Source organism: Amblyomma maculatum, chromosome 2 (genome assembly GCF_055883805.1).
Source record: "Amblyomma maculatum isolate TAMU_Amacu chromosome 2, ASM5588380v1, whole genome shotgun sequence".
Taxonomy (NCBI): domain Eukaryota; kingdom Metazoa; phylum Arthropoda; class Arachnida; order Ixodida; family Ixodidae; genus Amblyomma; species Amblyomma maculatum.
In genome coordinates this window covers 75,493,274-75,504,543 of record NC_139345.1, presented here as the reverse complement: position 1 = coordinate 75,504,543, position 11,270 = coordinate 75,493,274, and positions in this window count along the sequence as shown.

The following is an 11,270-nucleotide window of genomic DNA, read 5'->3' as shown; positions in this document are numbered from 1 at the left end:
TTTTGTATCGCAGCGCCGCAACTCAAGAGCGCGCGGAAAGGAGGATCGCAGTCGTGTGATTGGGCCGCCAGAGGTTCCGTCACTCAGCGACGTAACGGCGCGGCGCGCGCGGGACTGCGTGCTCTCGAGCGCTCTGGCTGCGTTCGCAGCTGCTGCGCGGGATTCGGCGCACAGGCGGTGAAACCGCCTTGTACTGCGGTGAAACCACCTTGGCAGGAGATACTAAAGGCTGCCAGGAAAGTGCTAATTACTGAGATCCTGTCGCGCTCGCGCACTTAATTACCCTCATTTTAGCACCTCGGCGTTTTTCGCACATTAGTCGTAATGTGATCAGCAATTTCGTCATGTCAACTGCGACCATGATGGGGTCGTAGGCTGAGAATGCAGTGAGATAAGAGCTGCTCAACAAGCTTCCGGCCCCACGCCGAACGTAAAATGTGTTTCAGTACAGTCGATTGAGCTAGTTGTACCGCGTCTTAGAAGAAAATAAAAATATTTTAGACATAGTCGTCTGCATGCGCGGGCATACGTGGGATTTATAGCCATAGATAAGACATCACATTTTTTTTTTTCAGATACGTAAAAAAATCATTCATACAAACATCCCCATTCAAACGATCAATTTTATCTTTCACGCTGCTCATGATCGGCAAGTTCGGCTTTCTGAGTCACCACTTTTAATTTTGAAGCAGCCATGGGATATTGTAAGATGCAATTATCAACATGTTAATGTAAATGGCCTAATCTTATGATGCTTCTGAAGTTGGTGATGCTCTCACAAAGAGTAACTAAAGCTGCCATAGAAAACCAATACGGCGCGTTTTGGAAATGAGACAGAATTTGAAGATATACTGATAGTTATGGTGCACATTTACAATATGCGAAAAAAAAAATCGTTCCAAAGTACTATTCTAGAATTTGTCCAAAATTTCTAGTTATCAGAGACAACTTTGAAGTATTTAATGCATGCCTTTTATTGCAGCGATTTCAGGGTCACTGAACTGCCTCCCGTGATTAAAGACTCGCGTGTAACTGGTAGACGTGATATTTCGCAGGCTGGTTAGATATCAGGACCTTCAGAGTCTGAAATATTATTTAGTGTAAGCTGGAGGCACATATGCAGATTGTTCTTCCTTTAATATCAACTGTTATGCAACGTGCTTTGGATCAATGCTTGAAAGCACTTGTGCCGACCCTCTGTAGATAATACTTATCAATCGGTTAAAAAAATATTCAGTGCATATTAATGCGATTTGTCTTACGTCGCAATTTGAAAGGGGATATAGTCGAGAAAAAAAAACTACAGAACCATGTAAAAAATAAAATACGACTGAATATTCTGTAGTTGTGTCGTAAACGTCCGATTTTCCTGTAATTCTGTAGTAGTTTTCTGTAGTTCTGTAGTTTTCAGTTGTCGAGTTCTGTGGCACTTTTCTGTTGTAGCTACAGAAATCTGTGATGTTACTACAGAAAGAGCTGTTGTCACAACAGGTTTTCTGTAAAAAAACGCACAGAAAATCATCGTAACAACAGAAATTTGTCTGTAGGTTTTTTTTTTTTTTTTCGACTGATTGTTTGGCTTAGTCTGCGAGGATTAACGCCCTAAAGAGACTCAGGCTACGTGAGACACCGTAGTGAAGAACTCCGCAAATTTCAACCTCCTGTGGTTCTTTATCGTGCACTGTCATCACACAGAACACGGGCGTCTTGCTTTTCACCTCTATCGAAAAGTGGCCTCCGCGGCCGGGATTCGATCCCGCATCCTTGGGCACAGTAGTCGAGCGCCCTAACATGTGCACCATTGCAGCGGGGCAGATGCGACTTTTGTACAGAGAAGAAAAAAGAGGTTAGCTCGGGAAACAATTTCCTCCCTCCTTCTCCCCCCCCCCCCTCCCCCCCCCCCCCCAAAAAAAAAAAAGACTTGTAAGGTGTATATCTATATTTCTTGACAAAACAGGAATTAGCAAGCCAACGTACTTAGATACCCACCCCACGTGTCTCGCCGTACTGATCCGTATAATAACCATGATATACTACGCCAGATATAGCAAGCATGCCAACCATTTTTCTGTTTCTTCGCACCATCCAGGAATGAATCTACCTTTCAGAAAATCAAGTATGCAATGTCACTTCCAATGCGTATAGCTTACGGGGGCCTAATTTCTGGAAGTCTTGAAGCCGTAGGTAGCATAAGAGGGTTCTCGCAGACTTCCCACCCTCTCTGTCGATTATGACATTCCACGTCCGCCGCTAAGGATGACGGTGGCGCTGGTGAACGCTCTCGGGGTTCATTTACAGATAACATTAATACCCAAACAAGCAGAAGGATGGGCAGCCGTCGATGTAGCTCACAACTTGCAACCTTTCTGATGCACCGCCTTCAAAAAAGATGGGATTGGAGTTGCAATAACTAAACTTGCAGCTAAAGAGAAAGCAACACGATCGTGTATACATATTCCCCTAAAGCACTTTATATTTTGTGTTGTTAAAGATTTGTCAACAAAGAACTCCGAGGCCTCCAGCAAAGATTCACGAGGTCATCCTGCAAGCATTAATTTTCTCAGCAACTTTTCGCACCTTACTGCGAGAAATGAGCTTAAGTGAAGGGTGGCAACATAAAATAAGTAAGCAGGTTTCGGAGTTTTAAATGTCTGTTCCTCCTATTCCTTTATTCGTGACTACTTTTTCGTGCACAAAAAGAAGTAGTTATACCCTAAGCTGTGGTGATTTCGAACCTGTAATCGACGTGGGATTCTGACAACTGGTGTAGTTGGAGTGTCAGGCCGTGTGATAGGACAGGGGAATTCGTGGGGATATATGACGAGTGTGACAGGAGATTAGCTGTGAGGAATTTGGCGTGCAAAGAACGTGTTTGGGCTGATTTGACGATGACGATGGTTATTTATATATATATATATATATATATATATTTTTTTTTTTCAATCCATTACATGCTAGACAGCTGAGCTGGCGCTTATCAGATAACATTCCCAGACAGTAATGTGGCGCTTCAATTTTGTGGTGGTTGATAACGCTTGTTGTACCGCGGCGATTGAAGCATCTCCTATCTCAACACTTGTGTGAATACTCTCTTGTAACTTTGGCGCCAAAATACTCGCCAACAATGTGCATTCATATGACTTTGTTGGAGGCGAACGCGCATTGCAGTGGCTTATCTTCAAACACGAGACTGTAAGGGTATATTCAATTTTGTCGCAACTTCCTCGGAACGGACAGCTCTCTTTCTCGGAACGAACTCTTCCACAGCTACCGATTTAACCGAAGACACTGCACAGATCTTGTCTCCGGATCTTTTTCAGATAGAAATAGTCTATGGAACCTTCCTAGGAGACGAGAACAGCCAGCCTGTCTACCGGCTTCCCTGCCTCCTTACGAAAGGATCAGCCCGCGCAGCCCTCTGACGGCCGACTTTCATTGAGCGCGAAAAAGCAGCGCGATGTCACTTGCTCGCGAGCGCATGCTGCTCGTGTTTCGCCACTTGTCCGGGGCGAAGAAAATAGTCTGGACGTGCAGCAGGGCCTCTTCCGCGAAACTTCCTTCAGTCACGGCACCGGGCCAGCACAAGAAGCGAAATGGAAGGGAGGTGGAAGGGGTTCGCCGTGGAGCGAGCCACCCCAGCGGAAAGAAGCCGTGCCTGTGCGACGCGGTGCCTTTTGCGCGTCGAAAGCGGTTTCAAAACTGGGCTGCGTGTCCACGCTGAGTGGGGGGAATGAAAGAGAGCGTGCATTCGCTTTCGCTGTTGGAGATTATCGGGGTACCTTGCTTTTCCGTCGGTCTGCTTGCTCTTCGTAATGCTGTTAGTGTAACGACGTTAGTCGGTAGTCGGCGCGGTGCAGTATCTCACTGCGTTCTAACGAAGAGTGTGTCTGCACTGCGCGTGGCTTGCCAGTGACCATTCGCATGGGTAGGGCCCGTGAGTCGTGCGAGCGGGAGTGTACGGTGCGACCCACTAAGGCTTTAGAGGTTCTTGGCCTGCCCGTTTATGCTTCACCTTGGAGTTAACAGACACAAATACAGAACGTGGATACTGAGCGCCTTTAAAAAAATGCCGAGGAGTTGATGTTGGTCAAGAAGTAGAATATCACGCAGGATTGCGGCACAAGACAGAAGAGACAAAATACAAAGATAGGAAAGCACGCAAGCGCAAATCGTTGGAATGAAGATTACGCAGACAGGAAAGGAAAGAACTGCAGAATTACATCGTGAAAAGCGCCCGTGTATCACTCAGCTTTTGCATTTCGCCGCTTCTATGTTTCACGCTGAAATGATGCACCCTAGGTCAACAATTAGCTCTTTCACTTACGTCAGGTAGTGCGCACATGCCCTTATAGCACTATTTCTATGGCTATTCCACCGTGTCTTCTTGAGCCATGAATTGTTTTCTAGCGGGTAGAATGTGTTAAAGATTTAATATAAATTATGAGGAGCACGACCTGACAGAAAAAGAAAATGATATATACACCACATGATTATTTATACAGTTTATTCGGGGTCCTCAGATGTCCACGTCGTGGCTCGTCGATACTAGTTTTCTTTCTCTCTCTCTCTCTCTCTCTCTGTCTTTTTTTTTTTTCCGGTCAACGCTTGCGAACAAGCTCATTAGAACATGCACTCACCTCAACCATCATAAGCTATATCGTGAAACCTGGGGGTGTCCATCGCTCCGTATGCTTGAGCTCATTTTACGCAGCCTGTCTTAAGTACCAGCACTAACCAAATCCGACAGCAAATAAGTGATTTCCACATATGGTTACCAGTGTGACGGAAAGGATTATGCATACAGATGCGATTGGCTATTACCACACCGTGTTTATGTTTCATTTGTTGAGCACGTCACTTAACTTGTGCTGCTCTGCGCAACTGCTTCTTTCGAACGCACTCACCTCCTCACTCTTGACTTCCCCTCCTCCCCCAAACACACACAATTATACACGCTTTTTTTCGACACTGCGCGCCATCTGACCGAAGCCCAGCGACTGAGCTCAGCTTCTCTGTCTTGCTTCACATGGACTATCGCGATCTTCACTTGACTAAGTTGACAAATGTGGTATAAAACAAACAAACAAACAAAAAAAAGAAGTCCCGATACAACAGAATTTCTGCAACCGAGCTTTTAAGCCAGACCGTTGAGCACTCTCTTGTACCTGGCTTCCAGAGGCGGTCGCTCGCCCCCTCTTTCTGCAGCAAGCAAGAGCAGACGCGGCAGTGGACGCATTGAGATTGTGCATTCTGTTCAGAGATGCACAAAAGGGCATTGTACATCGGCAATCGGTTTTTAACCCCCTTGCGTTTCATGATTGTGCACGCCAGACGGCATACCACTTGCTCAGGTCTTTTTTTTGCAGCTGTCTGATTTCGAACTCGGTCTTACTCGGATGAGCGTGCACAGAGATAGTATACACGCGCTTTTGAATTTGCTCTTAGTCGTCATCTGGTTGTTTCGCACTAGGAATAAGTTAATACTGATGGTAATTGGAACTCCCTCCACCCCCTTCCTCACTTGCACGACACGGCTGTTACTCCACCCGAGAAGAAAATTGTAGGTTTTTTTTTTCTCTCTAATTACTATTTCCGCGCTTGGTAGGAGTACTCTACGGCATGCTGGCCAGCAGGCATAAAAGTGATCTCATCTTCAGTAATATTACAAAAGAGAGAAATTATGCTTATGCATATCAATAATACTGCACTTGTCTTCACCCAGAGCAGAGGCAGTGTTATTTCCCATCAGGTCTCCCATAGGCCGTTTGCATAGAAAATGCATTTCATTGCTGCCTCATAAGGCCTTTTACAAAAGGCATCCCGCACCTGGCAGTTAACGGTCATGAAGTTAAGCACTGGTACCAAAAGATCAATGTCCCCGTGCATGTATCGGAAACCAAAAGCACCGCCATGCATCTAGTCGTCCATGCGGCTGTACACTCTAGCAGAGCGATGCTGGTGCAACGCCTTTACCTGAATGCAGAACGTGTTTTCAGGCGAAAGCCTTTAATGGCTAATAGTTTTCCGTCCGTCGGTAAAACTTGTCACACTACAGCTGTCAATCATGCAGAAAGCAACGACTGGCTCTCCCATCCCTTAAATGATTTGTTATCTCCGCATAAGTTATGAGCGGGATTGGTATGGTTGCCTCGGTAGAACCGGAGGATTGAGCGGAACCCCGGGGGAGGAACGCTCGGGCAGCCGCGTGAGCGGCCTCGTTCCTCTCCACCCCCTGGTGACCGGGCACCCATAAAATCAGTTCTTATGTGCCAATAATATTCTGCGGGCGAGTGGCGCTATCCTCCCCAGCACGTTTTTTCGGCAGGCCTGTTCCGAGTCCGACATTATGTACGCTGCGTCGGAGTGGGTAGCGGCCAGTGCAATCGCCATTTCCTCCAACATCAGCGCGTCGTTAGTTTTTAGCGAGAACCCATTCAACTGCCTATCTTCGTGTACGACAGCAATGGCGCAGATGCCATCCTCTGTGCGACACGCTGCATCCACGTAATATGTGCCTGTCTTACTGCCATAGTTATTTTGTATAATTTTTGCCCTGGCTTCACGCCTCCCCTGATTATACTCCCAATTCATGTTTTTGGGGAGGGCACTCCCGGGACCCGCCAAAGGTCTCGACAGATCTGAGGAGTGCCACCTTAGACGGCTCCAAACCGGGTGTTTTCTAAATCACCGCCGTACTAAAACACAGGGATCCGACATTCACGGGTAGGTGCAAATTCTGCGGGCAGTATGCTGACCTATACCACATGGTGTGGGCCTGCCAGCAAAATACAAATATAAAAGTTATAAAACAGCACACTAGTGAGGGCTGGGAGGCGGCCCTGTCCAGCTCGGACCTCGGGCAGCGGCGGCGGCCAGTGGTGTCCCGGAATAACGTTTGCCTCCCAGCTCGACAACCATACGCACCTCCCTTTCCCAAATAATTTCAGTGTAAAGAAATATTTCCTCCTCCTCCCCATCCCTTACGGCGCGGTCAGGTATCCACGGAGAAGTGTGACAGATACTGGACCTTTCCTTTCCTGTGAACCAATTAAAAAACCTAGACATGTCGTAAGCATCGAATCCGCTTCAGGCGCTTCCACCGTGTTATAAAGGCTGTCGCCTCACCGCACTTTAGTAGTCAAAGTGCCTCCCTCAAATTTTTTTATAATTACAGTAGATGTATTGACGCAGGGAATACAATTGGATTGGATTGGTAAAACGTTTATTCGGGGCCTGCAGTAGAACGCGCGCTCGCGCGCGCGCGCTCCGGACGGGGCCTACGTCGTCCTCTGGGCACCGGCCGCGCGGCCTGGGTCCCGGCTCGCCGTGGCCGGCTCGCTGGTTCCCTGCTGGGCCAGCGCCTTGATGACCTGCTGGACGGCCCAGAGTTGCTCCTCTTGATTGTCGCTCCCTGCGGCTGCTTCCAGTCGCGGCGAGATCCTCCCAGACTTAGCTTCTTCCTGGTACTGGGTACAATTCCACAGCATGTGTGCGAAGCCGGCAGTCTCCGTTCGGCAGACTCTGCATTTGTCTGTCGGGTGCGTCTCGGGATACATTCTATGCATCAGCAACGGACTGGGGAGTGAGCCCGTCTGTAGCTGTCTGAATAAAACGGCTTGCTCTCGACTGAGCCCCGAGCAAGGGGGTGGAAGAGTTCGGCGAGCTAGGCGGAACACCTTGGTTATTTCGTTGTAGTCCGTCATTCGGTCTTTGGTGCTGAACCAAATCACGGTTATGGTCACAGACACACGTTTGGTGCATATTATTTACAGTTGGATCGAACGCTACGTTCTTTTGTGTGGCCATCGACTAATAGAGCCATCACTGGCAACAGTAGTGTGTGCGCGCAGAAACGGACCTTGTGGCAACGTATAAAGCAATGATTCCCATAGCTTCACTAGGGGGGTTCTGCGTCGCTGTGAGTGCGTAGCACATCCATTCTTTTTTTTGTTGTTTTTTCTCCGTTGGCGCGTTTATTGGCCGCAAGTTCTCTTCCTTCCTGTTCCTCCTTTCCACCTTCCTTTCAGCACCTTCTCCACCCCCTTTGCTTGCGTAACTTTGTACAAGCCAAAACCGGACGTTGTCCCAGTTAACCCATCCTGGTTCGTACTGTCTACACCATCCACGTGTCGTGAGTCTTGTGACAGTGCTAGAAGGCAGAGCGATGGTATCTGCCCTTGCGGCTGCCTGTGTCGGTGACCTTCTGAGCGTTTCTTTCTCAACTCGGCGCTGTAAGCGAGAACGTTAGTTTGCTTTCTCTGTTCCTACGCTTTCGTTCTTTTCTGTTTGTTGTACAGTATAAGCACGCTCGTAGCTGACGTCATCGTTATAGAAAGTGATGCGATCAGAGAAAGGATGCACGTACAGCTTCGGCAATGCGAATCTGCATGGCGCTTCAGCACTCGGTGTCATCGCATTTTGTAGGCGTGTGCGAACCGCCTGAACCTCTCTGCGTAGGCGTGTTGTCTTTTCTTTTCTTTTTTTTCCGGAGCGAGAGGCGATGACCGTCTCTTTTTCAGTTCACTGAACATATATACAATGGGCGGTTACGAATTAATTTTGCTCGTGAAATACGGCATGATTTTAGTCCCTTTTTTTGTTATAACAACTTTACAATACGTACCCTTAGTATACTAAAGGAAAATTTTTCTAGTGTCAACGAGTCATGCTGAAAAAGAAAATATTGCAAAGAGAAGGGAAGGACAAGAATGGAAAACAGTGATTTTGACCGAAACCTTGTATGCCGAGTGGGAAATTTTATGTGAGAATTAATTTTACAGAGCCATTACTACTTATGGTCAACAGGGTGTCATGTACGCAGGGCTTGTACAACAGGGTTTCATATATATATATATACATATATATATATATATATATATATATATATATATATATATATATATATATATATATATATATATATATATATATATATATATATATATATATATATATATATATATATATATATATATATATATATACTATTATTATTATTATTATTATTATTATTACGCAGCAACTACAGTATCTACAACTACAACTACAAGGTAGCCATCATGTGAAAATTTGATTTTTGTGTCTGGTGCAAAGCTGCTGATCTTACACAGTAGTCACTAGTTTGGTTTGGTTTGGTTTGTGGGGTTTAACGTCCCAAAGCGACTCAGGCTATGAGAGACGCCTTAGTGGAGGACTCCGGAAATTCGACCACCTGGGGTTCTTTAACGTGCCCTGATATCGCACAACACACGGGCGCCTTGCTTTTCGCCTCCATCGAAAAGCGGTCGCCGAGGCCGGGATTCAATACCGCGTCCTTGGGAGCAGTAGTCGAGTGCCGTAACCACTGCGCCACCCCGGCGGGGCAGTATATTACTAATGTCTTCTGAGTTACTGCTGTGTGTCTAAAGCGAATTCGCTATGGCATTTCAGGTTTGTACTCAGTCCTACCATGCTAAATTATTCGGATTTTTTTTTTTTCCAAATAAGAGAGCAAGGCTACACAAGCAGTCATTTTTAAAATAGCAGAATTGGAGTCATCGCCGGAACGATTTCGTGAGAGGTGGTTAAGAGAACCATTCCCGCACGCGACAAAGATATGAACACAAGCTTGAACAACGGCCACCCCACGTTTCGAAATCACGACCCTTGGGTCGGTAATGGGAGTTTTACTGACTAGGCCATCAGACCTTTCTTTTACTACCTTCTTAGACAACAGCTTGTCTAGAAAAAAAAAAAAAAAACGAGGAGTTGCTCAGGAGTTTTATTTCTGTTTGGATTGTTTCGTAAAAAAAAAAAAAAATCACATTTGGCTGAACACGTTTATAGAGCTTTTCTTTCGCTTTCGGAAAATATATTGCACTTGAGTATTGGCGACTTGATATTACTTGTTTCATCTTTTTTTCAAGGTCACGTTGAGTGAGGTGGATACTTTCAGAAAATTTGTCATTTTTATTAACACAGTTTTGGAAGCCTACGCACCTTATTTTTTCAGAACAAAAATAATAAGGATTAACTTACTCCTTATATTTTTTTTTTCTGGGGAAATAAGGTGCAGAAATTCTGTTTTTTTTTTTTTTTAATTTAAGGAAACAAAATTTTATACCGTTGTCAGTCAGTGTATTTGGCAACAAAGCAACTAAAATAAATATTTTAGGTCAATTTGCATTTTTCTTACTAACGAAAAAGGACTGGTGACAGTGTTCTACCAAGGAGGCGAAAAACGTAGCAAATCAATTTTGCGATTAAAGCAAATAATTTTCGTGATACTTGTGTGACAACCATTTCCGCTCTCATAGAAAATTTCAGTACTCTGGATACTTTAGGTTCTGAGGAAAAACAGATATATATAAATAAAAAGATTAAGAAAAATATAAACAATACTAAGCGCATTTAGTAAAGATTTAAACTATAATTCAAACTGAATTCGTTTACCAGATTACTAGCCATTGTCTTAGTAATAGTTTTTATTAATACCATATACAGCCAATGTTCTAAAACATTTTGTTTTTTAATTTTCACTTCAACTTGGCCAAATTGGCACTTTGCGTACTATGTCGCCAATTCATGTCCTTTAAGACTGAAATAAATCTAGCGACACATCAAAGGAGAAAATTGCATAGACATCAATTTCCTGCCAATATATTTTGTGAGAACCAGAGTACAACTACTGCTTAAACGCGATACCTGTCACAAAATGCACCAGGAAATAAATCTCCTGAATAATTTCCAATAAGTAGGAGCGTTCAGCGAGCTTTGAAGCCATCACTAAGCTCAGCAGCAAGTTCATAAAGTCAACCTTTTAAATTGCTGTAATAGGGTGTGGACTATTTCGAAAGAAAATAGCAGAGGTTCAACTGTCCTTGAACCAAGTTTCACGGGCGTATAAGCCACCGTCCGCAGCCGCATTCGCTGCTGCCGTTCGATATTGACTCGCTTCCGCGCTTGGTAAGCTCCTCGGCAAAGGGATAGTCTGGCTTCTTGATGTTCTATGATCGAACGCAGCCCTGCCTGGCGGGGTTGCGGTCTCCGACTTTAGCGAGAGCGGCTTGCCGCTGAGCTACACCAAGTTGTTGGTTGGATTCGGCGTGATGCATGTGCTGAAGCGAATTAACGCACAGGCGGCCAAACCAGCGCACCATCCGTGGCGAGACTGAAGAGTGAGCGCCACACAGCGACTGTTCCCCCGCTCCTCCTCTTTTTTTAAAGCAAGTCACGTGATAGCGCGGCGTGACGTCACTCGCACCTGCCACACTTTGCGCTCCGAGCGATCT